At 38.5% G+C, this 26,933-nt stretch overlaps 1 protein-coding gene across 6 annotated transcripts in view; it reads left to right on the top strand.

Moving 5' to 3' along the window:
* Window positions 1-26,933, top strand: part of LOC129771299 (zwei Ig domain protein zig-8-like) — a 374,094-nt gene that overhangs the window by 60,723 nt on the left and 286,438 nt on the right. For all 6 annotated transcript variants that reach the window (XM_055774794.1, XM_055774793.1, XM_055774792.1 and 3 more), the window contains exon 3: window positions 14,044-15,082. The gene's annotated coding sequence lies outside the window, so the exon portion shown is untranslated. The remainder of the gene's footprint in view (window positions 1-14,043; window positions 15,083-26,933) is intronic.

The raw sequence follows: 26,933 nt of genomic DNA, 5'->3' as shown, positions 1-26,933 counted from the left end.
CACACCGATGACTCTAGAATCAATTAAAATGAACAACTAAGAGAGCTTCAGCCAGCTTCAGCTTGTGGTGGAGCGGCATGATGTTTGAGAGAGTGAGAAAAACTTGGAAGCTGCGGGGAAGGAGTTTGCCATACGGCCAGGATAAACGATAATAGCAAATCACGTTGTTGTCAGTGCGCTACCGCTGCCACTTCCGCAGTGTTATACACGACTTGATTGCCAAAGTGATTTCCACGACGTTGTGTGCTTATAGAAATAGAGCGAGGCGGTGGGAAAGAAATATTGCCTCCCGTTTACGGCTCCCACTTCGATAATAGGAGGGATGGGATGTGTCAATCAATTTTGACAGCCATTTCAAGCCGAGATAATCGGTTTCTTACACGACGTATAAATGTGAAACGGGGATGGGCCCCCCTGTGTAGGCTGGAGACACGAGTCGTTTGTGGTTGGTTGTCGGAGATCAATAATCTCAATGTTTCGGTTGGCTTGAACCGCTTGGGTTCGATAAAGGTGAAGTTTCCCACGGAAATAAGCTACTTATTCGCGCACAACAGAACTCTCGTAGTATGAGAGGTGTTGGTTGCCTGAAACTGAATAAGCTCTCGCTGAGGCGACTCTATTTCCTATCCCACAGTTCTTTTAAATTAATTGGGTACCAATATACTTATATATTATAAACTATTATTTTCATGTTCGGAAAGTGAAGTTAAATCACGTAAATAATTCATAATCATTCATTTTTCAGATCCGGAACGGGGACACAATTCTCTTAAGAAAATTTTCGATTGCTTTTTCGCACCTCTAATTGGTTCTCAGAAAAAGTTCTTCGGTGGGATTGACACAACCGAATATCGAAATTCCGCGATTTCTCGTACAATATAACTGAACTTGGTTGTTCGGTTGTCACACGATCCGAATTATGGGATGACAAACCTGAAACTTGAAACAGATCACGAGTTGGATGACGTCGAGTTTGACAGCTGTCAGAATGCAGGGGAACCGTGAACCAGAATTTCCATTTACATACTGGAAAATTCAAAATATTGTAATCTTAGAATCAGAAAAAAGTGACAATGAATATCTACAAGCAACACAAGGAACGAAACATTATCGAAAAAATCCAATTCTGACAATTGAAGGCGCTACAGCGTGGCCGAACGTGGGTGTCCCATTACTGAATAATCGAAACTTTATTATAACTTCCAATCGTGCAATAGGTAGTTATGATGAAAATGACCCCTCCCAACAAACTTCTCCTTCAACGCTCGCAGCAAAGCTTCTGTGCAAACATAGCCAAAATTACGATACGGTCAATTTAATTATATTTCCGAGTATTTTCACGGAAGTTTCAGTCCCACACATCAAAGACGGAAGCGCGCATCTTTTGATCAAAAATTCAACCGAAATGAAAGATGCAAAATAATCGAATAACTTCGAAAGTACCGAAATGAACTTGAGGTTGTGCTTTGGGTGGTATGGCAGATGGGGCAAAGGGAAAGTCAGGTAAGGAAGTTAGTATTCAACAAAAGCATGCGGCCAAGTGGAACTGCGAATGCTTGAACTCTCCTACATATTTTCGGTTCGCTGTTCCGACCGCAAGCAATGGAAACGTATGTGTTGATAGATGAAAGGCAGCGTTGATAGGTAAAAAGTTCTCCTCGAGTACCTGTTACGCCGGGTGAATGCTTCCTCGGTTTCCCTCACCCGACGAATATCAGAATACTTGGCGTCTGGTTCACGGAAACTTCTGAAGCACTTCTTAACGCGAGAAATTTATGTACCGTGAGAATATTAACTAGTTGTTATTTTTCTTAGCCTTTCTTTTAACGTGAAAACAATTTTCGTGAAAGTTTTATTTCTCTTTTTTTGTTTCTGAAAGGTTTCGGTGCTTCAAGTCTTATATTTGAGCACAATTCGGCGGTTGTGGAAAATGTGTGGAGGAAAAGTTTTATCTTCAGACGGGTGAAGTATAGACCCGTAGAATGTTTCAGCTTTGCACCGGACCAACAATAGCGTAGATGAATGCAAAGATATCTATTGCGCAAAGGATTTCATTATCAGCAGACAAAGTTTACTATGAGTATACTTGCATTTTAATCTAAATTTTCGCAGGCTGTTTGCGTCCATAGAAATTGGGTTAGAAGAAATGAAAAAATTGTTTTAGAAAATTACTTTTTTGTTTATTGTACAAAAAATTGTTTTTGTAATTGTAAATACAGCATTTAAGGAAATGAGAAACGATTCAACACTAGTCAAACCAAAATTTAATTCCGTTGAATTCATCCACGCCGAATAAAGCAAAGAATCATTGACATCACGAAGAACTGTATTATTTCTATTTGTCTACACCATCAATGATCCTTCACCTTCCATATTACAGTTCGTAACTGATTATACATTATTCGATTATATACTGTTTTTGCCTAATGATATTCAGTTTATTTTTTTTTTTTATATTTCAAATATGACTTATTTGAAGGAAAAAAATATTTCAAAGTTATCTTCTTGAATTGCATTAACGTTCCCTGTGGAACTTTTGCCGTCTCAACGTATGCATTAACATTCATTAATACTTAGTTGAGATTTCTTAAGCCAAATAACATGCCTTGAATGTATTCCGAGGGGCAAACTCTAGAATACGCGTGACCAATGTGAAAGTGGAAGAAAATTTCTCTGACGAAAAATTCCCCGGCCAGAACTGGAATCGAACCCCATTACGACGTTATTGATGTGGTTAATTTGCTGTTGTAAGTACAGTGTATTAAAAATTGTGATTTTAGAAGGTTCCAATTGAGGGCTCACCAGGAATTGTTTAAAATAATATTGTAGTGGAGTTAAAAAAGGTAGGAGTTTGGTGTCAAACAACAAGTTGTAGTTTAAAAAAGAGCCATTCAAGTGTGAAAACGTCCGGTTGAATCAACGAGGTGTATTTGTGTTGTTGGGATTTCTATTCTGCTTCGAGAACTGTCCGTGATTGGGTTGTGCAACACGAGTAATATGTTAAAAGTTTGTATGAGGATAAAAAAACTAATATCTACGTTTTGTATTAACCACATGCCTTCAAATATTTCCCAACGTAACATATATTTCTATCATAATGATGTATTTGGAAAATTTGTTGGAAATTATGAGCAAATTATTAATTTACTATAAAAATGACAATAAATTAGAAATATAGTTTTAAATATTTCAAGAATGGCTGCATTTAAAAGATTTTTTTTTCTCTATTTTAGTGACTTTCAACACATTTCGGTTGGTTCGTCACTTTTGGTTCCATTTTTGGAAGAATGTCGGGAGTGATAATTGAACTCGTAATCTCTGCGTGAGAGGTATAGATGTTACTACTACGCCAGATCGCCTCCGGGAAATAGAAGAAGATGGATAATGAGCCTTTTTTGTTCTAAATCACAACAGGATTCATAATTTGTGGCTAAAATTGATTGTTAACTTACAAAAATTCTTAGTTTCCACAATTTTTTTTTTCAAAATATATATTTTTATCAAGGCTCATATGGCGCTAGCCTCACGGGGCCGGGCGTCCAATACTTTGACAGTTTTTCTTATTATCTATGTTAGTAATATGTAACCAATTACTCGCGGTTGGATCGAGGTTAGTATTACAAGTGTTTTCGTAATTGGGATGTTGTTGTCTCCAATGCTATGTACGTGTGCCCGACACGGGATACTTCCTATTGGGATGCAGCAGACCATTAATCAGCAACGCCCCCTGTAACCCATATCTAGCGTGGTGCATCTTTCTCGACTCGAGGAATCCAGGATAGAATGGTCACTAGCCGGCGCAATCATCAGTTCGTGTAGAGTTGTCATGAGCGGTACAACCTTTGGCTCTTGTTGAATGATCAGTGGACTGCACAACCTTTGGCCCGTGTATCTGTAAAGAGTGTGTGTATGTATTGCCGCGACTAAGTAAAACTTTATAGATCGGATAGGAGGGATATGAAACAGGGACACAACGAAGGAAACATCATTAAACGTTGACATCGGCGTTTCTGAGGAACAGGTATAGATGAAGCAGAAGATCAGGATCACGGCTACCTAAGATATCCCGGACGGGGATATCCGATTGTCTGCCTTGTGCTCTCAGTGCTCTAGAGAGCTGAGAGCGAGCAGCATGGAACCGGATACACGACCAGACAACATGCTCGATGTCGTGGTAGCCATCGCCACAATCACAAAGATTGTTCGTCAATCACAATGTTCGTCAAAAAGTTTTACCATCCAGGACTATTTTTTTTAATTTTCTACATGACTTCTATTTTATATAAAAAATAAAAAAATAATAATATATACTTAAGATATTGCAATTTTTTCGTAAATAAGAAAAGAGTACTAATTTTTTTTCTCAGTGCATATTTTTTAACGTTTAAACATCAATACTCTATAACTCTTTCTAAGACCGTATTCTGGTACGACTCATGGTTTTAGAGATATAAATTATCAAAGATTTCTCTTACTAAAATCGATACGTTCCATTCAAAACTTACACTAGAGTCAAAAAAATCCTAATTGCTGTGGAAAACTCATATTTCTTCAACCCAAACGGAATACTTACTTTCATTCGAATCAAAAATACTTATATTTTGTTATTTGACGATTTCCTCTTCCTGATGTTGTTGACAAAATTTTGAATGCTGAACATTGAAGACATGAAACTGAAAACGAAGTTTTATATTGGCTTCCTATTTGTGAACATTTTTTCCAAAAATTGTCTTTATCACAATGATTATTGCTTCAGATGCATGTTTCAACGAAGAAGGCATGAAATCGGACAATTATTGTACAAGATTTTGGCAAAAATCTTTCGCCTAAATTTAACCAGCTCTTATGTATTTGCCCCTTGTGAAACATGGAGTTTTGAGATATTTAATTGAAAAGCTGTACTGCTGTCGCCTCTCTGCAATGACCGACATTGAATTTTTCGCCTGCCGAGCCCAACTCAACACTTAATATCTCATTTGAGGACCTCAAAACAATATAATTGTCGATTTAACTCTCCAAATAGGACAATTTCATCGAAAATTTTAACCATCGTATCGATGTTAACATTTGAGCAATATTATTTTTGATCCACAATTGTAATCGATTGATTATCACACATTTATTTTACCGCACAACGACATACGGCAGCATAACTGGAAGCACGCACATCAAAAACAGTTACAAATACCAGCGACGATGTTTGATTTTCGAAGGGCTTTATTTTTTCAATATTTACGAATTCCAAACGGCCTTGAACCAATGTACCAAGTTTATATTCTAATAATGGATCAACCCAATTTGCGTGTATTTTGGTTTTCAAGTAACATATTGAAAAGCTATTTTCACTTTTCAGGGAAAATACTAGAAGGGTAGTGCCCACGACATAAACATATTGTTAACGTAGCACATGAAAGTTTAAAAATAAACTCTTGAGTACAAGTTTTTGGTAGCCCTGACAATGACATCGGATTTCTTCACAGTACACTTGTATCACCAGTTCTTTTTCAAAGTTTATTTTATAGTCACTTTAAAAATAAAAAAGATCAATCGTATCGTTTGTTTGATGGTTTCTTCTATAGAGGCTTTTATGGTTTGCAGTCTATTCGTCTTTAGCCTTGGAAAAGACTTTTTTGGAGATGCTTTTCGAAATAATTCTCCAAGTTTTCCTGACATTCGGCTCATTGAGTGGCGCTCAATTCTATCGGCCATCTTATTCACCCAATTTAAATTTGAGTGCTCACTTTACACTTTACTTTCAGTTTCATAAAAATACTGTTGTTGGTATTGATGTTGCCAACACATAGGAGCTAAAATATCAAAAAGCGTCCACTAGGAGCGATGTAAAGAGTAAAAACGTTTACTTAGTGTACCAACCGACGGCGTCAGTGGTTGCATCGTTAGCGAAACAGCCTCACAACCCGGTCGGCCTGGGTTTAATCCCAGCTGGCGTCGTTGGGATTTTCTGAGGCGAGAGATCTCTGGTCACCTCTTCCTTCGGAATGGATGTAAAACTGTTGTCCCGGATAATGAGTTGTAGAGTCTGATAGGCAGGAAACAGGTGGTGGTTTCTCCTCCCTGGTGTTGATGACTGGCACTAAAGTGGCGGAAATATACCGTCGTAAAACAAACGAACATAAAAAAGTAGTAGATCAACTTAAACTTGTGGACCAACGAAACTTCATTGAAAACAATGTTAATGGGAGAATTAAAGAAACAATAAGAAAATTAATTTGCACAATGGGAATAGATTCGATATTCCCACCAGTTTTTTTCGGCTACGAAAACTCGTTCCTCGTAGTGGCTTCAATCTGACTGTAAATGGTCATCCATTAGCGACTTGTCTTCGTGTTAACGAACTGTTTGGTTGTAACGCACCCCCTGAATGCGCTCCTGCGTTCAAAACACAGCGCGATATGCACCAACGTGGAGAACGAGTTGTGGTGGAAAGTGAGTGCCCTCGCTGAATGGAACCATCATCGTCATCACCTACACTATCACCGACGATGATTGAACAAGGAACCTTTGTATGCTGGTATATAAAAGCCAGAATCCTACTAAAAAGAAAGTAATTGAGTTGCGCAAAAATGGTCGGAGAATCATTGTTAATCTCAAGTCCCATCAATTGGTATAGTTTTGTAAGCAAACAAATGTAGTTTTTGTGTAGAGTTTGTCTTGTAAAATTGCGTGTAATACTTTTGTGTTGAGTAAACCAAATGAACGGAAACGGAAATTGATTTCGCCCAGTGTGGATTTAAATGAACGCAGTGTTCTAATCTGGCAACTACCCCAAGCTATCGGAACCAGAAATCCCAACCCCGAAGCGCCAAAGATATAACACGAATCCTTAAAACATTTTAATGGTCTGTCAATGTCAAAAAATTAGTCAAAATAAACATTTTCATCATTTTTGATATCGGTGGTTGTAACTTTAGTGCTTTTAGTGCACCCGTGGCCGAGTGGTTAGCGTCTCACACTTTCATGCCGGGTATTCGGGTTCGATTCCCGTTCTGGCCGGGGGATTTTTCGTCAAAGAAATTTCCTTCGACTTGCACTGTGGTCACGCGTATTTAAGAGCTTGCCCCTCGGAATACATTCAAGGCGTGTTATTTGGCTTAAGAAATCTCAACTTAGTATTAGCCATTGACGCTAGTTAGTAAATACGTTGAGACGGCAAAAGTTCCACAGGGAACGTTAACGCCATTCAAGATTCAAGGTTGTAACTTTAAGAGCGCTTACTCCAATTTTCGATCGTAATAATCGTCCCAGCCGGCAGGCTGCGCATAGTCTAGTCACCAAATTTGAGTCTACATTTTCGCTGTTGGATGTTCCCGTACCAATGAGAAGCCGCCCGCACGAACGTTTTTCCAACAAAAAAAAGAAGCAAAATAATTGTGCACGGTTATTTGAAAATCTATTAGTGTCCATACGTGAACTGGCGAAATTGCTGAATTTTGTGAGTGATGAAAAACGTTCCAACATTTTTGCGCCCTAGGAATGTTAGAAGCTTTCTCATGCGGATGACTTCAAACTTTTTATGCGCGTGGAGAACTACGAAGATGCCCTGTTTTTGCAAAGACAATTAACAATTTTTGCCGGTAAGAGTGAAGCCAATCGTAAGTCGCTCAACGCTGCAAAGTGCTCTGTCATCTCCTTCTCTCGGAAACGACCAACGATACGATCTGATTATGAGTTTTATGGATCTACGTTGAATAGAACCACACACATTAGGGATCTAGGAATCATTTTCGGTTCGAACATAACACTCCGAGAACATTATTCATACGTCAAAGCCTGTGCCTCAAAGCTCTATACTGTTCTCTGGTTCGCTCGATCTTGAAGTACTCATCCGTAGTATGGGCTCCCTATTACGATAACAGCATCCGAAGAATTGAGTCTGTTGAACGCAAATTTGTACGATACGCTCTACGTCGACTACCTTGGGATGATCCTCAGAATCTCCCCAGCTACGAAGATCGCTGCAAGTTTTTAAAATTGCTTTGCGAGCGATGTAATACAGCGAAAGCTTTGTTTGCTTTCGATCTCATACAAGGAAATATCGATTGCCCAGAATTACTATGTCAATTACATTTTAATACCAGAAGGAGAAATGCGCAATCACGATTTTCTTCGCCTTCCAACATCGCGCACTAATTATGTTTACAATGATCCTGTTGCAAGCATGATTTGAGCTCATTGATTTCAACTTAACGAGATAATCAATGAAAAGCCGCGTTCTCCGTAACCGGTAGGATAAGTTTGATTAAGATAATTAATGTATCATTTGGGTTCTAATTTAACTTGTTGATGACTGTAATTAAATAAATGAAAGAAAAGGTATCGATACAGCCCTTCTTAATCATCTGTGGAATAAAAACGAATCCGGAAGTCTATTGAAATTTCTTGAACGTTAGCTACACCATTCTCGGCTTCATAAGCTACAAACACTGAGGAAAAGTGTTCTGTAACAAACACAACGTTTCAGGAAAGGGGGCAACTTCCAATCGCTCGAGAACATCTTAGATGAAATATTTGTAGTTTTCCGCACGGAATTGCTGCGAAATGTTGATTGGCACGATAATATACCGTATGCAAAGTATTAGCTCATTCGAACCTCATTTATTAGTGTCACAGACGTTAAAATTTAAGTTTTTTGAAAACCGAAAAATCTTTTTTTGATGACAAATGTCTTCGTTTCTTTCAAGTTTATAGGTTTTTTTTTCTAAAAATTAATGCTTTATTCTGCAAAAATGGCTACACATTTAATATCGTTCTTTTCAGTAAAATTGGAGAAGTGCTGGTCAACCAGGCCATCGATCGAAAAAGGTAGTAATCGGACGGAGCAATGTCTGGAGAATACGGCGGGTGGGATAGGACCTCCCATTTCAGCGTTTCCAAATATGTTTTGTCCGGTTTCTCGACATGCGGCCGAGCATCGTCGTGCTGCAAAATAACTTTATTATATCTTTGCTTTGCTTGTGGCCGTTTTTTCTTCAGTGCATGGCTCAAACGCATCAACTGTCGTCGGTAGAGGTCCCCCATAATGATTTCATTCGGTTTTAGTAGCTGGTCCCACCGAATGGGGGGTGCATAACCTTCTGGCCGTGAATATTCCGCGCGGTCGTCGATGTTGATGCATGGCCGGGGTATCCATACGTTGCCCGACGTTTAGGATTTTCGTAATGGGCCAACTTTTTATCGTCAGTAACGATTCGATGCAAAAAAAACCCCTTTCTTTTATGCCGTTGGAGCAGTTGTTCGGACGTGAAAAAACGGCGTTCGACGTCTCGTGGCTTCAATTCATACTTCACCCAATGTCCTATCTTTCGGATCGTTCCTATTGCTTTTAAACGATCGGATATGGTTTGCTGAGCTACTCCGAGTGTATATGCAAGTTCTTGTTGCATTTGTGGCGGATCTTGATCGAGTAAAGCTTCCAATTCTTCATCTTCAAACTTTTTTAGCGGTCCGGAACGTTCTTCGTCTTCCATGTCAAAATTACAACTCTTAAACCGTGCAAACTACATCTGAAACGTTCGCTCAGTACATTGAGGTAATGAAGTAACACTCACCGCAAAAACACTCCCGTTGGTACACATCTAGAGACTTGGGGCTTTTCAACAAACCCAAACTCGTATTGATTATATATAATTTTTATGAAGAAAATCGTTTTGCATTTGCTAGTTGCATAAAAACACCCAAAATCGGACAAATCAAGATAATTTACCCTATTATATCTTTAATCGGAAGGCGGCATTTTTGGGCGCCACCAAGCCAAACATCATGACACCAACAGGATGTTTGTCATGGAACTCAAACCTCACCTTCTCCGGAACATCCTCAAAATTTCTTAGGTGAAATGAACGGTCTGTGTGGCTGTGACACAGCATCGATGCTGTGTGACACAGCATCGATGCTGAACAGCTTTTCGTTGGAGAACAGGATTACAATTTTTCTTTCTTCATCAAAGAGAGAAAACTTTTCGACCGAGTCACTTCAAACGATTCTTCGCATCGAAAATGTTGGTTTCATTGGCAAGTTTGCTGATAGAACGTAAGCAATTTTTGCGTGGACAGATTTGATCACGTTTGGCCTACCGTCGATGGGGGTGAGAATGGGTCATACGGGTGAGATTGAGTTAAGAAAGGAGAAAGTTACTGTTAGTACTATCTTGACAAATATTGCGAATATTTTTGAAAGCTGTAATAGGAGACATATTTTCACTACTTCCAATGTATAATACTTAACTGTAATACAAATAGTTATTTTCAATAATTCATCAAAGTTTGATGTGTAGATAGCCATCGAATAACACCCCAGAAAAATCTAGAACTACTATAATGTTTGAAAATTGGACAGAATGATTCTTTTAAGTCTTACCAGATGAGTCATTGCTTTTTTCGGACGTATGAGGTGGAGAAGTGGAGAAGCCACATTTTCCAGGATTGTTGAAGCCGATAATTGTAAGTCTTAAGGGGGGACCCCTGTCTGGACGGATGAAAAATAATGAATTTTCGTAATTTTTTCTCGGATGTTAGGAATAAAGTGAAGTATTCGGGTATTTTGGTTATTGTCTAAGGTATATTTGAAGATGTATTTTCCATTTTTTGAGTTCACGAATAATGATTATTACACTGTTGACAGCGGGATGCGTAGATGTTGCCTAAAAATCGGTACCTTGTTGATGGTATCGGTTCTGAAGAAACGGGTTGTTGCAGAACGAATTCCAATGAATATTTTGAAACTTTGGGACAATACCTAGAGCGTTACATATGGGTTTTTAAAAATTCGAAAAATTGCCAAAACGTTGGCCATTTTTGTCAAAAATCAGTTATTTCTCATGAAAAAATCGCCGCTTAGAAGTTCATAAAAAATCGAAAAAATTAGATATCAAAAAACGGCTATGTAACACTTTAGATAATTCATTTTCACATGCTGATTTAAAATTTCAGCCAAATCGGTCGAGTAGATCCTGAGAAATCAATACCACTAGTTGAAAAACATGGTTTCGAGAAAAACGCGTTTAAAATTCCGTACAGCAATACAATATCCCTCGAGGTGATCTCATACTTTTGGTTGTACCTTTCTAACGAAATCAAATATCGAAAAATCCTTTTAGGACATAAGCTTCCCAAAAATGCATAAATAAATAATTCCATTTTTTTCCAAATTACTGTGAAGTCGCTACTCAAAAGCATCCCAAATGCTCCAAGTTCAGCAGAAAAAAATGAGGACAGTTTTGAGGAATTCCTCAATTATAAACGAGATAATGAGAGCGGTACACGGAAATGAGTATTTATTTATTTTGACTTAACGTTTTTACACCATGGCCTGATTGAAAATGTCTTGTGTATTGTTCATTGCTTGGTGTTTTTGTGGTGCGGCTTGCAAGACCTGCGACCAACCGTAATATCTCGCAGGAGGACCATCGTGATACTGCTGTTTTACGTCCCAAATACCACCTGGATTGGGCCAAGACGCTTATACCGAGGTCAATTCGCTATTTCCGGGTTTTTGAAGCTTTTATTGGAGACAGGCAATGACCATTTGCTCTTCCCATCAAACCCTAGACAATGTTCACCTGAACCAGTGCAAGCCAAAAAAACGATTTTTTCAATAGACTATCTGGCACGGACGGAAATCGAACCCGAAGTCCCCATCTTGGTGAGCGCCACGCTAACCACTGGGCTATGGGGACCTCACCTCATGAGCGAGACGAAAATAACTAAAGAAATTTGATAACCTTCTAGGAACCAGCTTCACGGCAGAAGACAATTCCATCGCACTTATAGGTGGATTGACACTATTTTCGTAACTCAAATAATCATTCAAGACACTTACATTTTGTCAAATTATCTTGAAGTTATCGAGAAATTGACTTTTAAACATAATTCTCAATAGAAAGTAATATTCACTACTTCAACCCATTGTCATACCTCTTAGGGGTGAGATTGGGTCAACTTTTATTTAATCGCAGATCAGTGAAAAATTAATATTATTTAACAACACATGAACACTCATAAGTTCATCATTAGAGAACATAACTACGTAATCAGAATTGCGTTTTACTCTAATTTACGATAGTTATTCAACAAATAGTTTGAAAACTACCGTTTTTGACCCATTCTCAACCCCATCGACAAGAGATGAACCAGCTTTTGGCTGAAAATCTCTTTAATAAAGAAAGAAAAAAAACCCTATCGATGGTACATGCAAGCCGCGACCAGGCTTCCGCTACTTAGGACTATCTTGTAGAGAATTTTGATGCGATAAATTGTGGCCAAATAACATCCTACCACCTTGGCAATCTCCTTCTGCATCTTTTGAGCGAGCAGCAAACTAGTAATCATTTATTTGGCGTAAATTTTCGGTTTGGTTCTTTGTTTTTAAGAGGCTTTAAATTTTGCAGTTTATTCACCTCTAATTCATTTTCACAAATTTGCAAGAACACAATTCCGATATTTGAAGCAACAAAAATATGTCATTAGCTACATAGACTACCTATAACATTATTAAAGTTTGAATATTTTCGCATTTTTTCCTGCCGCACCCTGCGGGTGACGTGACTCAATTCAGGCTAGCAGATTATGTCTTGCGTTTAAGATATCTCCTTCGATTTTCATTTGAGCATTTTTTGTATCCGAATAGCACCATATAATTTTAACCCAAGGAATGAAGAAAATAAACATCTCAATTACCTGATTAGGTAAACAAGAACATGTTTACCGGCTTCAAACACATAACGGCTTTGGAAACTTTTCAGAATAGACCATAGAACAACATTACCTCTTTCTTCTACATATACAATTATTATTTTTCTGTTTCATCTCTAATCCGTCAGAACAACATTGGAGCATTTTTCAGACACGACTTTGTATATGAATTCTTCTGGGCTTTGTTACGCAATGATAAATTACTTCACCGCAACATATTACTCTATGGAAGGATTCCTGCTGTGATGTTACCAAATCTCCTTTCCTGTGTATATTTCCAGAAACTGAAAATCCGGTCACGCAATCTAGCGGCAAATAATTTATTATTACCAGAAGAAGAAATACGGAATTATGCGTAAAACAAGTGTTTGGTAGGATCTCATCATTGATTATCTTGGTGTGTATTGTTTCTCACGCACTCCTTCGCCGACGTCGTCGGGACATTTTTTTTTGTTCGTAGCGGGCTCTTACCGTGTTTCTCATACCACTTGCCGAAAACGAAGCTCCATCATTGTGTTCTGTTATTTTTTTTTCGTTCCGTAGTTCCCTAGGGTATGATTAATCACATTTGGTTGGCGTGTTTTCATCAAGGCATTATGCTCGTTGATGATAGTAGTTTGGAATCCTTGCGTTCGATCCACAGTGGTGTAAGGTTCGTCGAATATGCGTGGGAGAATGTTCGGAATTGAATGTCGTATTTAGGTTTTATTTGTCAGAACATGATTAGTGATGAATAATTAGTTTGCATTATCTTCGTGGAAGGGCAGGGACCAAGGCGAACATTAATGTGTTTGAACTTAATTCGGAAAACTGTTTTATTGATTCGTTTGGCATCGCATAGAGGATTATTTCGGCTCAGATCGCTGTGTAGGTTAATACCTCCTAATGTTCCAAAATAACGACAGTTATATAGAACATAAGTAAATACGCAATGTTTCTTTGATATATCATAGCAAATAGAGTTATCATTATTGTTAACCGATCAGTAAATTGCTTTATAAACAGTTACAATTTCAAAGGATATATAAACCACGATCTTTTCATCCTAATTACTATGATAATACTGAATAATGTTTTTCGCGAGAAAGCTCTCGAGAATAGCACAAAAAAATGATCAATGATTGCAATGAATAGAGCGCATTTAACGCAGAATGTTGTTTTATTTATGAATTGCCATGAATCAATTATATTGCCACATAACATTAATCCATGCCTAAAATTGGGTTGCTCGTTGAACGCTACCGCAAACATTATTCAACCTCACCCAAACTGCAATATTTGTTTCCGGTTATTATTTACTATATCGTATATATTTTTTTTCTTGTTCTTTCAGAGTTCCAGTATTCAGCCACAATTTTAGATCGAACAGTTGCGTGAACGTTATTGGGAGGTGTAAAAGCAGCCGATAATTAATTATAAATGTCATATTTTAATTACACAAATCACGCCAACAGCGAATAGGACACAAACATCGCTCTATCCAAATACACAAAAAATAGCTTACACAGAGAAGCCATTTCGCTAAAATGTAAAAAAAAAACATAACGTATAAGCTAAAAACATAACACGTGAAAAGCAAATTTGTCAACAAGCCATCAAACAAACCAGATTGGATGCAATAAAACAATAGCGTCGAAAGTGGTAGACGAAGAAGGGAAGAGAGCATATTTCCTGGAAAACAGTCAGACGGACTTGGAGAATCAGTTTGGGAAAAAAAATCATACCAGTGCCATAGCATGAAATGAAAACGTTCCATTCCTCTGCGCCAAATTGCCGCTGTTAGTTCGATGTCTGGCACCCGATGTGGAGACCCTTGCTCCTGGTTATTACAAATTTTATGCAAACTCAGAGCTCGGAGGCAGTGCTGTGACGAGGTTCGTGTGGCATAAGGCCATACAGATTGGTTAAAAATAGCTACCAGCATTCCATTGACAGTGCTTCTATCAACGAGGGACCGAACCAGATTTTCCAATTTAGAGAAATAAAAGAGCTAGGAATTATAACGTTATACCTCTTTCGTTTATCCTTTGCGTTAGCCTGCCGCAGAGGAGGAAACGCTCGGCCGTGTAAAAATATAATAAAAAAGCACCATCATTGCTTAACCGTCGTCATCACCGGGTTGTACGGGTGAATTGACATTCCTGTTGTAAATAAATGTTTCCGTTGCTGTCATCACCGTTACGAGGAAACACCTTCATGTTGTTACAGTGAAAAAGTGTCCTCTTGAGGAAAAAAAAAGACAGAAGAGGTCCGCCGAATCGAGGATGATGCCATAACATCTGAAAATGAATTAGTAACATAAAATTGAACGGGTGTTTTCTCCCCGTAGAAACCAAAATACAACAGAAATTGGTGGTCCCGTCACGAAAAAGGTAAGTTCGCGAAGGGGGACATTGACACACATTATATACTAGAGGGGAAGAAAGAGAATCTTGTGCGTGATATTGGGTTTCATTTTGTTTTTATTTTTTCGTTGTTGAAGGCCATTTCAAAATACTGATTATTTTATTGCTTTTCTCATATTTGCTCTATTTACTCTAACTCTAGCGTAATTATTGTAAATCGTCCTAAAATTTTCTTATGATTTATTGAACAAAACAATCATGGATGTGTACTGAAATATGAACTAAATACTAATAAATCTGAGCTGGCTAAATTAGATTACATTTTATAAAAACTGGTTTTCGCAACTGTATCTTTTAATTCCGTGATTTATGTCATAATCGCATGTAACAAGTATATCAAGGTATGCTCATTCGTTCAACATTCGTTACTCGTTATTATCATTTGTTAATAGATGCCTAAGATAGAAAAGTACACTTTCAGCAGACGTAATAATTTATTTATTTGAAACTAGCTCACTGGGCGACTTTAGTCCCGCTCATAATTGATATATTGATTTAAAAATTCGAATACTCACATTTCCCCCCGAAATTGTTTTTCTGAACGTACATTTGCTATGGATGATAGAGAACGCCATTCATAACTATATACAGTCATACCTCGATATAAGGCAACCTCGATATAACATAACTCGTTATAACGTAATTTTTACCTCGATATAACGCAACTTTTAAAAATGTCTTATAATTAAAAATAAACAATACAGAAATGGTTTTGGAGTATACATTATTTTGAATAAATATTTCTAGTATCTTTTCAAAAAAAAAAAAAAAAAAAAATAAGTACCGTAAAATGAGGTAGCATTGTTCTATGAATATGTCCAAACCCAAGAATATTACATTTCATATTTTCAAAACAAGTAGGGAAAATGGGGGTAATTTGGACCCCCTAAGCAAATCCTTTTCTGTAGTCCAAGAGAAATTTACTGCCAATACACGAAAAGTTTGTTTAATCAGCGGAAAAACCCTTAAAATCGCGATCGAAAAACTCACATTTTTTGACAATCAAAGTGCTTGCTGTGTCCGTGCCACCGTGTCACCCTACTGCCCTAGTTGAAGCGGAAAGAAATGAAGCCCACATTTTTTAAACATTTAAACTTATTAAAACAAATGTTTCACGTCCAGTTGTTTGGACCTCAATCTAGATAACGAAATCATTTAATAAAGTTGAATTAATTTAGTTCTGGAAACTTTCTACGCATATCGATACATGGTTGAATTTGTATTGAATAAAACATTTCACAAACGTAAACAATGACGCCGATCGGTTGAGTATTGTTAATATTATACAATATTTCCAGTATCCAGATTACGATGGTTACATTGTACATTTAGCTGAATGAAACATTTTAGCAACACTGTAAACAGTTCTTAACAGTCTAGAAGTTTTTCATACACTGTTCTATCTTTCATTGTAAGTTTATTTGAACATGAACTAAAGTCAACTCTCCCTAATTCGATATCCAAGGGACTATCGAGTTAGGGAGACATCGAGTTATCGAGAAAAGAAAGCTTGTAGAATAAATCAAAGGTGCCATGAAACCAATTGAGTTAGGGAAAACATTGAGTTACAAAACATCAAGTAAGGGAGAGTTGACTGTATCTGTTTTGCGAATATCAGGAAGAGGACATTCTCTAGAACTTAGAAATGGGACGTTTACCACGTAAGGATATAAAAAACAAAGGCGTGCTTGCTTACTATTGTCAGTTAAAGTTAAAATTATTCATGAGCTTGAAAAAGGTGTGCCAGTGAGCGAAATTATGAAAAAGTACAGAGTTGATTCTGCTTCCACAATTTATAGCATTAAATATGCCAACAACAGCATTCTAAGGAAGTTCGGGGAACGGCAAGAAACTCTCAGTAAGTCGTACAAAAATATACTGTCTTGGAGTACATATCACGGTTCACTTACAGCTAAACGCAAGCGTTTCAAGGAACCTCGACACCCGAAGGTGGATGACGCTCTCTACATTTGGTTTTTACAGAAACGGCAAATGCACATCCCAGTGAGTCAAGAGATGCTACAAATACAGGCAAAGAAATTTTTCAATGAAATTGTCGGAGAAGGAGATTTCGGTAGCCATGGTTATATTGAAACATTTATTAAAAGGCGCGGTATTCGTTTGCTGAAACTCAGTGGTGAAAAGTTATCTAGCAAAGTGGCCATCATTGATAAGTACACAGCTGACTTCGCTGCCGAAATTCGCAATAAAAAATTGTCTCCATGTCAGATTTTTAATCCCGATGAAAGTGGGTTGTTTTTTAAGAGAACTCCTACGAAATCATTTGTCGATAAGGATGCCAGATCAGCTCCCGGCCATAAGATCATCAAAGAAAGAGTCACATTCATGCCATGTAGCAACATGGACGGAACTTTGAAACTCCCTCTAACGATAATTGGCAAGTCGATTAAACCGCGAGCGCTGAGAAAGGTGAAAGTACTACCAGTATACTACAGGGCATCCAAAAACGCTTGAATGACTCAATCTCTATTCAAAGAATGGTTTTTCGGCCAATTTGTACCCTATGTCTCCAGCGTCCTTAAAGCCAAAGGGCTTCCAATAAAAGCTGTTCTTGTGTTGGACAATTGTTCGGCACACTACAGTGGAGATGATTTGAAAACTGAAGATGGGTCGATTTACACTACGTTCTTACCACCTAACACTACAGCTGTGATCCAACCCATGGATCAAAATATCATTCAAATGATTAAGATTCGGTACAGAAATAACCATGGAATCCCAGATCATCTACGCTCCGATTCTATTCCGCCGATATTTTCGGCAGAATATGGGAAAGTTAGATCTGATAAAATGTTCTTTACTGACGGTTCATTCATAAACGGGTCCACTGGCTTCGGCATCTTCAATGAAAATTCCAGTGCCTCTTTCGAACTCAAAGATCCTTGTTCCGTGTATGTCGCTGAACTGGGTGCGATATACTACGCACTAGGGATCATTGAAACACTGCCCATCGACCATTATTTTATTTTTTCAGACAGTCTCAGCTCAATAGAGGCAATTTGTTCAATGAAAGTTGATAAACGCTCATCTTATTTCCTAACAAGAATAAGACATCTATTGAGTGTTTTGGTCGAAAAATTATTCAAGATTACCTTAGCATGGGTTCCCTCTCATTGCTCGATTCCGGGGAATGAGAAAGCGGACTCGCTAGCTAAGGTGGGCGCTTCAGAAGCCACACTTTTTGAAAGGCAAATTGCCTATAATGAATTTTTTCACATTCCTCGTCAGGACACACTCGTTAGTTGGCAGCACATGTGGAGTGAAGATGAGTTCGGTCGCTGGTTGCACACGATTATTCCTAAGGTTTCGACGAAAGCTTGGTTTAAGGGATTGAATGTAGGTCGTGATTTCATTCGCGTGATATCTCGGCTTATGTCCAATCACTACAACCTAAACGCGCATCTCTATCGCATTGGGCTCGCAGCAAACAATCTTTGTGATTGTGGCGATGGCTACCATGACATCGAGCATGTTGTCTGGTCGTGTATCCGGTTCCATGCTGCTCGCTCTCAGCTCTCTAGAGCACTGAGAGCACAAGGCAGACAATCGGAGATCCCCGTCCGGGATATCTTAGGTAGCCGTGATCCTGATCTTCTGCTTCATCTATACCTGTTCCTCAGAAACGCCGATGTCAACGTTTAATGATGTTTCCTTCGTTGTGTCCCCGTTTCATATCCCTCCTATCCGATCTATAAACTTTTACTTAGTCGCGGCAATACATACACACACTCTTTACAGATGCACGGGCCGAAGGTTGTGCAGTCCACTGATCATTCAACAAGAGCCAAAGGTTGTACCGCTCATGACAACTCTACACGAGCTGATGTTTGCGCCGGCTAGTGACCATTCTATCCTGGATTCCTCGAGTCGAGAAGACGCACCACGCTAGATATGGGGTACAGACTAGGGGGCGTTGCTGATTAATGGTCAGCTGCATCCCAAAAGGAAGTATCCCGTGTCGGGCACAGGTACAGAGCATTGGAGACAGCAACATCACAATTACGAAAACACTTGTAATACTAACCTCGAGCCAACCGCGAGTAATCGGTTACATATTACTAACATAGTTATAAGGCAAACATTGTCGAAATATTGAACTCCCGGCCCCGTCAGGTTGACGCCATATGAGTCTTAATAAAAATATATATTTTGGATAAAAAAAAAGAAACCTTATGATGCGGGAGGTTCAAGCGCGAGGAGGAGAGTTTGAGGAAAACGTAAAGAAAATAAATATAAAGGATGCAATGTATTGGGTGACTCAAGCGTGAGAGCTAGTTACCGCAGACGCAATAAGGAACTTGCTACAACCCTGGTGAAATCGAGGACGAGGATGATTTACCACTATCTCTACTTAGAGAAAAGCTGATGAATATTGCGGAGAAGATCGAAACAACAGATTTCATTGACGAGGAAGATGCTGAATACGAAACGCTGGAGGATGACGAAATTGTTGCAGGCATTATTAACCCTCCTCAAGAGGAAGATAACTCCTGTGCTGGAGAAGACTATACTCTGCCAACAGTGGATGTTACATCACAGTCTATGAGTTTTGGTGAGGATGATGAGTTCTCTAATGTTCCAGACGAGTCTGCGTTGAACAGTTTTGATGTGGTCATCAGGTACGCAGAGGAGAACGGTTGGGAGCTTAATACGCTATTTTCATTGCGTCAAATGCGCTCGAAACTTGTTGACAAATTGGTGAATACAAAAATTGACAAATTTTTATAAATATGTTTATCAATAAGTGTTACGTTAACCTGATTTTATTTAATTATTTTTGAATAAAAAGGATCTTGTGAAAAGTAATGTACGGATTGTTTTGTATTACAGTTCACAACAATTTCCCTTATGAGATACACATGACTCCAACCTAATATTTTTGGGCGGTCTTTCCACTTTCCATTATTAGGGCATTTTTTGCACTTTTAGCATAACTTTGAACATGTTTCAAGACCAAAATTTGGAAAGAAAGTAAGACTCGAAAAACCGAATTGCAACTGATTGACTGATTGTGGAGGACACAATTCCGCTAATCTGCTAACTCTTGCAGGATGCATAACCATTCCATTAGCTTAGAAATTCACAATTCATCAATTCATCACTGTTCCTGAACACCGCATACTTCACCAGAGTTGGCTACAAATATTCCTAATTTTAATGTCATATTTTAGTACACACATGCTATTAAGTCATACATGTTATAACGCTCAATCTGTCAGTACAGTCATACACTCCCTCAAACATGATAACTATGAAATGAACATTAATAGAAATTTCACTTCCATCTTTTCGAACCTTTTCCTCTACTTAAAACTTTTTTTTTCTACGAAAATTATCTTAAATGGGTACAAGAAAGGTTTATAAATACTGTTGGGTGATAGAAAATTAGTTTTTGAACATTTTTGAGTAATCATAAACAGTCTTGTATCAATAAAAAAAATCTGCTTCGATATAACGTAACTTGATATAACGTAACGAAAAAAAAAAAAGTTGCAACGAGGTATACCTGTAGTGACTGAATGGAATACTTGCAATCAAATTTAATACTTTCGCTTCGATTTTCATAATCTTTTTTTTAATTTTATTTTACCTCCACACTCCTTTCAGTAACTTTTTGACGTACGACAACCAAATCATTGTACAACAAAATCAATGATTTGGTTGTCGGCAGTCCCATAACTGCCGTTCTACGCAAAGTTGTCTCATGTTACTTTTTGACAATTTTCACTTTTCTATCGAATGAGCCATTTCAAGTACAAGAATTTCATGTCACAATTTCAGCAGGCCTGATGCACTCTTTTCTGGTTTGGAAGAACGAACTTATTCTCAAACAAATAATAAAAAAAAACAAAAGAACACGTGTACACCTAATTACTATTATTATTTATATTTATCCATATTTTGCAACTTTTGTTTTCTCTATTACAGTGACTTTCAACATATTTTGGCTGGTTCGTCACTTTTACTTTCATTTTTGGAAGAATGTCGGGAGTGAGAATTGAACTCGTGATCTCTGCGTGAGAGGTATGGATGTTACCACTACGCCAGATCGCCTCCACTATATTTTGCAACTTAAGACCAAGTCTTTTTTATGTTACATTGAGTGAGTTCCTAGTAGAAAGTGCCACTAATTGATTTTGATTGGAGATTGTTAAGCTACACATAATGTTCAAACACTGTTTATCACAAAAATGCTCTTTACAATATATTAGGCTGTCAATAAAGTCCTGCGGTATTTCCGCGAGGTGTCGTTGTAAGCGCGTAGTTCTAGTTGTATTCATTGTATCGAGTCATACTATAGCTTGTTGGAAAGGTATTTTTGCGCGCTATAATATAGTCCTTGACAGTGTTTTGTTTGGTTAAGTCGTTCGTGAGTTATAGCGTCGCAAATATGGAGCAAAATAAAGAGAAAATCCGACATATTTTACAGTACTACTATGACAAAGGCAAAAATGCATCTCAAGCTGCCAATACATTTTGTGCAGTTTATGGACCCGATACAGTTTCCATTTCCACCGCACAACGATGGTTTCAACGTTTTCGTTCTGGTGTAGAGGTCGTCGAAGATGCGCCAGCATCGGCCAAGAGCTGGGGATAAGTCATCAAACCATTATTAGCCATTTGAAGAAGCTTGGATTCACAAAGAAGCTCGATGTATGGGTGCCACACACGTTGACGCAAAAAAACATCTTTGACCGTATCGACGCATGTGAATCGCTGCTGAATCGCAACAAAATCGACCCGTTTCTGAAGTGGATGGTGACTGGCGATGAAAAGTGGGTCACTTACGACAACGTGAAGCGCAAACGGTCGTGGTCGAAGCCCGCTGAAGCGGCTCAGACGGTGGCCAAGCCCTCATAAAGGGCCAGGAAGGTTCTGCTGTGTGTTTGGTGGGATTGTCAAGGAATAATCTATTATGAGCTGCTTCCCTATGACCAAACGCTCAATTCGGACCTGTACTGCCAACAACTGGACCGCTTGAAGGTAGCACTCATGAAGAAGAGGCCATCTTTAATAAACAGAGGTCGCATTGTCTTCCATCAGGACAACGCCAGGCCACACACTTTTTTGGTGACGCGCCAGAAGCTCCGGGAGCTCGGATGGGAGGTTCTTTTGCATCCGCCGTATAGTCCGGACCTTGCACCAAGTGACTACCACCTGTTTTTGTCCATGGCGAACGAGCTAGGTAGTCAGAAGTTAGCCACAAAAGAGGCCTGTGAAAATTGGCTATCCGAGTTTTTTGTCAATAAGGAAGCGAGCTTCTATAACAGGGGTATTATGAAGTTGGCATCTCGTTGGGAACAAGTCATCGAACAAAACGGCGCATATTTGACTTAAAACAGATGATTGTAACTAATTTTATGAACAAATGAAAATTCAAAAAAAATACCGCAGGACTTTTTTGACAGCCTAATAGTTTGGCTGGGTAAGGGAGTAAAAAGTCCCCCAAACCAAATCACCAGCTGCATGGAAAATATTTTACAGGATATTAAATAAGAAATTTTGGCGGTTTATTTGAACCCCTATGTGGTTTAACATAAGATCTATAGTGAAAAACGTACTTTTTCGTTTATTTCACGCCATCCTCAACAGATCCGAGATAAAAATTTGAAAAAAATACTGAATGTGCATCTTACTACGGTGTATCAAGAAAAATATCAAAGAAAAATTTCATCAAAAATTTTAGCACTAAAAAAATATTGAAATTATGAAAAAAAAATTTCGGGATTTAGAGATTCAGTACTACTCTAATTCATATTTAAATGTGCTCCTATTGGCAATAGATGCCGTATTGTATATCTTATCAATCAGCTGTCATTGGATTACTAGCACGTTTCTGTATGAACTTTTACCATTTTTGATTGAATAAAAAACCGCCCTGTCATCGCTGGTGATTAATAATTCAATAAGTAATGATCGCAGTGAATTTTCATATTTATATATTTTTGTGGTCCCGTTAGTTTGCTTTGAAACCAGTTTTTGAGCCATTGAAACAAATTTTTGGATCAATAATCATTAGTAGACATTTTATTTTTCTTGCAACTCTTTGACGATGATACAGAATTTAGCCCAATCGAACAGTTCCAGTTAAAAGGAAAAGAAAGGACAGAAGAAATGAACTAAACAGAAGAACTCGATTCTTCTAAGAATTGTCAGATAATCATTCCGAAAATGCCTCAAACTTCACTGTTCACTACAATGATTATCTATCTATATATATAAAAATGGATTTCTGTCTGTCTGTCTGATTCTTATGGACTCGGAAACTATTGAACCGATCGACATGAAAATTGGTATGTAGGGGTTTTTGGGGCCGGGGAAGGTTTTCATGATAGTTTGAGACCCCTCCCCCCTGTCTAAGGGAGGGCTGCCATACAAATGAAATACAAATTTCTACATTACTCGAGAATTAATCAATCAAATGCAACCAAATTAGACATCTTGAGGTTTTAGGGTGCAATAAATGTTTCTGTGGTGGTTAGACACTCCTACCCCCTCTCTAAGGGGGGGCTGCCATACAAATGAAATACAAATTTCTACATTACTCGAGAATTAATCAATCAAATGCAACCAAATTAGACATCTTGAGGTTTTAGGGTGCAATAAATGTTTCTACGGTGGCTAGACACTTCAACCCCCCCCCCCTCTAAGGGGGGGCTGCCAAACAAATGAAACACATATTTCTGCATTACTCGAGAATTAATCAAGCAAACGAAACCAAATTTGGCATGTGGAGGTTTTAGGGTGCAATAAATGATTCTATGGTTCCTAGGTACTCCACATCCCTCTCTTTGGGGGGGAGGGGGGTGTGTTGTTGCTGTGACATACAAATGAAATACAAATTTCGCATTACTCGAGAATTGATCAAGCAAACGAAACCAAATTAGGTATATTGAGGTTTTAGGGCGCAAGCTGCCATAAAAATGAAGGACAAATTTCTGCATGACTCGAAAACTAATCAAGAAAATACCAAATTTGACATGCGATGGTTTTAGTGGACACAAAACGTTTCTGTGGCGAATAGACACTCCTCCCGTCTCTCTGAGAGGGGAGAGGAGCTGCCATACAAATGAAGCATACATTTCCACATAATTCGAGAACTAATCAAGCAACCGGAACTAAATTTGGCATTTTGGAGATTTTATGGGGAAGAAACATTTCTAAGGTGGTTCGACACTCCTCCCTCCTCTCTTAGGGTGTACTGTCATACAAATGAAAAATAAATTTCTGCTTAACTTGAAAACTAATCAAGCAAATGGAGCCAAATTTGACATGTGAAGATTTCAGGGGTCACGAAACGTTTCTATGGTGAATAAACACTCCTCTCCCTTTTCTAAGGCGAGCTTAGTAAGAAAACGTGAATGTTTGAGGGTATTGAAAAAAAAATTGGGCGGGACGAAGTTTGCCGGGTCAGCTAGTTATCAATAAAATGATACAAACCACGAGATTCCGCAATATTAGTACTGCAAATATTTTTGGTGCCATTATCTAATTTTCTTATTGATTTTCACATGTAGAAAATTGGAAAGTACCTATGAAGCGTAACTTACTCGGATCCGAATTGAGATGCTGGGATTATCTTAACAAGAGCGATAACCTATGTTTTTTTATTCCTGTTCAGATACACTTTTTTTGGCTTCGATGCTGACACCATCTGTCTTCTTAATGTACTATGTTTATTACCAAACTTTATTTCAAGATTAGACTGCAGTATTTCTCCCGGAATCAAGTGGACTTTTTTATCGTTTCTCTTACTCCAGTATGACTATTTTTGCCTATACCCAGTGGCGGCCTCCACTTTGGCCGTTGAGTCGCAGTAAAATTTTATGTATGTAATTTTCTTCTGGTTTTACTTCCTTCCGTTTCCACTGTCATGTAAATTCATACCAACCACCCAGGAGAAGCTTGGGCCTCTTGAAATTAGGGACACGGATTTGTAAATATCATTAAAGGAAATTCTTCGATGCGCGCATACCAACAGAAGCAGGAATGCAGAAGCAGCGAAGCCGAAAATAAAAGCCAGAAAGGAAGCATTATCCCAAAAGGAAAACGACCAACGTGATAGCAGTGGCGCTAAAGTAAACTTTCGTATGGTGAATTAACGATCCGTAATAGGGCTGCCTTGCTGTTGTCGCTTTGGTTTTAGTTTTCCGTCTGATTGGTTGATCAAAAAGGTAGAAAAGATGGAACCGCGATATCGAAACGAACCGAACCGCATCTATTCCTGACACGGATCAGTCTATCCAACAATCCTGCCATAAAAATGGACTCTTTCACATACATAATCCAGTCTCTATGTCTATTTATTATTGGCTTTATGATCCCGAATGTGGAGGGTTCCACTGTTGTTGTTCAGGGATATCTCTATCTCTTTATCGAATTTTGCCCCTTAGAAGAAACGTTTAAGGACGTAATGTTGCACTCACGGAAAAGATGTCAATAAGCGGAATTTTTTCAAAGCCCCAAAAAATCGAAGAAGGGTTAAAATTGCTTCCGAATTCAAAAGGCGGTAATTTAGGTCGTTTTACCTTCATTTGGCAGTTTTTCAAAACAGATCACGTTTTATCACACAAGAACGGTAGCGCCTCTCTCTCTCCCACGATGCTTACATATCAAACAAACTTTTGCTGACGTCGGTGGATAGCCGTTGATTCTAAGCACGAAAAATCAAGCGCGTTTGATAGGTGTTAAATAGAGAAGAAAGCTTGTGATTTATGATCAGTGAAATGGATTGGCGCAGGTAAATTCAAATTGCTACGGGTTCAAATCTCTTTTACCGCTACACAGAAGATTTTTTTCCTATCTGTTGTTCGCGTTTGTGAACTCGGCTGCCGGCGCGATTTATTATATGCAGAGAATTGGAATATTGTATTGACTGAGTTCGTTCGATTCTGGTTTGTGGGAAACATTAATCATTTTTTTTCATTAGAAGAATGAATTTGGACACGCTCGAGAGGCGAGTTGTGGAACGACGAAAACGTCTTATTTGGATCTACTCACGAGTATAATGCGAAAGCTATAAAAATTTGGTGGACATGGGTGGAAAATGTGTTAAAACCAATATCATTAGAATATCGGTTCTCTGCAAACACAACTGTGTTTGTTCTATTTGATATACATTTTTACACGGATGTCTGCTAGAAAATAACCCGTTCTATTTGTGAGTTTGATACAATATAAGTTCGCTCGACACCGCGCTGTTTCAAGTCACGCTCGATAGAAATTTTGGCACTCCGACATCGTTTCGCCAAAATTTACTGCACGAGCGTAAACGTAACTAGTTTTAATTTTCCCGATGAAAGCACAATCGCTGATATTATTTTTGTTTGATGAAACCGCACGTACGCTCCCTTTTAGATGATGATCGTTCTATAGCTGCAGGGAACGACGCCCGATGTCGTTGTGCGGGATAAAGTTGTCACAATTCATTACTATTCCAGGTGGCTTCCGGATAATCGTACCTTCATTTTTATTACACGTTCTAATCAGACACGAAGGCATCCTCTTTCCTCCGCGTGTAGCATCCCATCCGCCCCCACACAACACAGCAAAACGATTCGTGACTCACATGAGCCAACCATACCTGTTCCTATTTACACATGCCGAGCGATAGCGCAGCGCGCGCTCTACAGTAACCTTCCGTTCACCTTGAAAATCACGCTTCGCTTATCTGATAAAATCGAAAGAATTTTCCAACCGTTTGCCTCGAGTGAAGCGAAATACAAAAAGACCGTTTACTAATACAATATTTCGTTTCCGTGGAGAGTTTTATCATTTAAGTGTTTGCATGGGAAGG

This window comes from Toxorhynchites rutilus, chromosome 2 (genome assembly GCF_029784135.1).
Source record: "Toxorhynchites rutilus septentrionalis strain SRP chromosome 2, ASM2978413v1, whole genome shotgun sequence".
Classification (NCBI taxonomy): domain Eukaryota; kingdom Metazoa; phylum Arthropoda; class Insecta; order Diptera; family Culicidae; genus Toxorhynchites; species Toxorhynchites rutilus.
The sequence above is the reverse complement of the archived record's forward strand: the minus strand, read 5'-3'. Positions and strand labels throughout refer to the sequence as shown.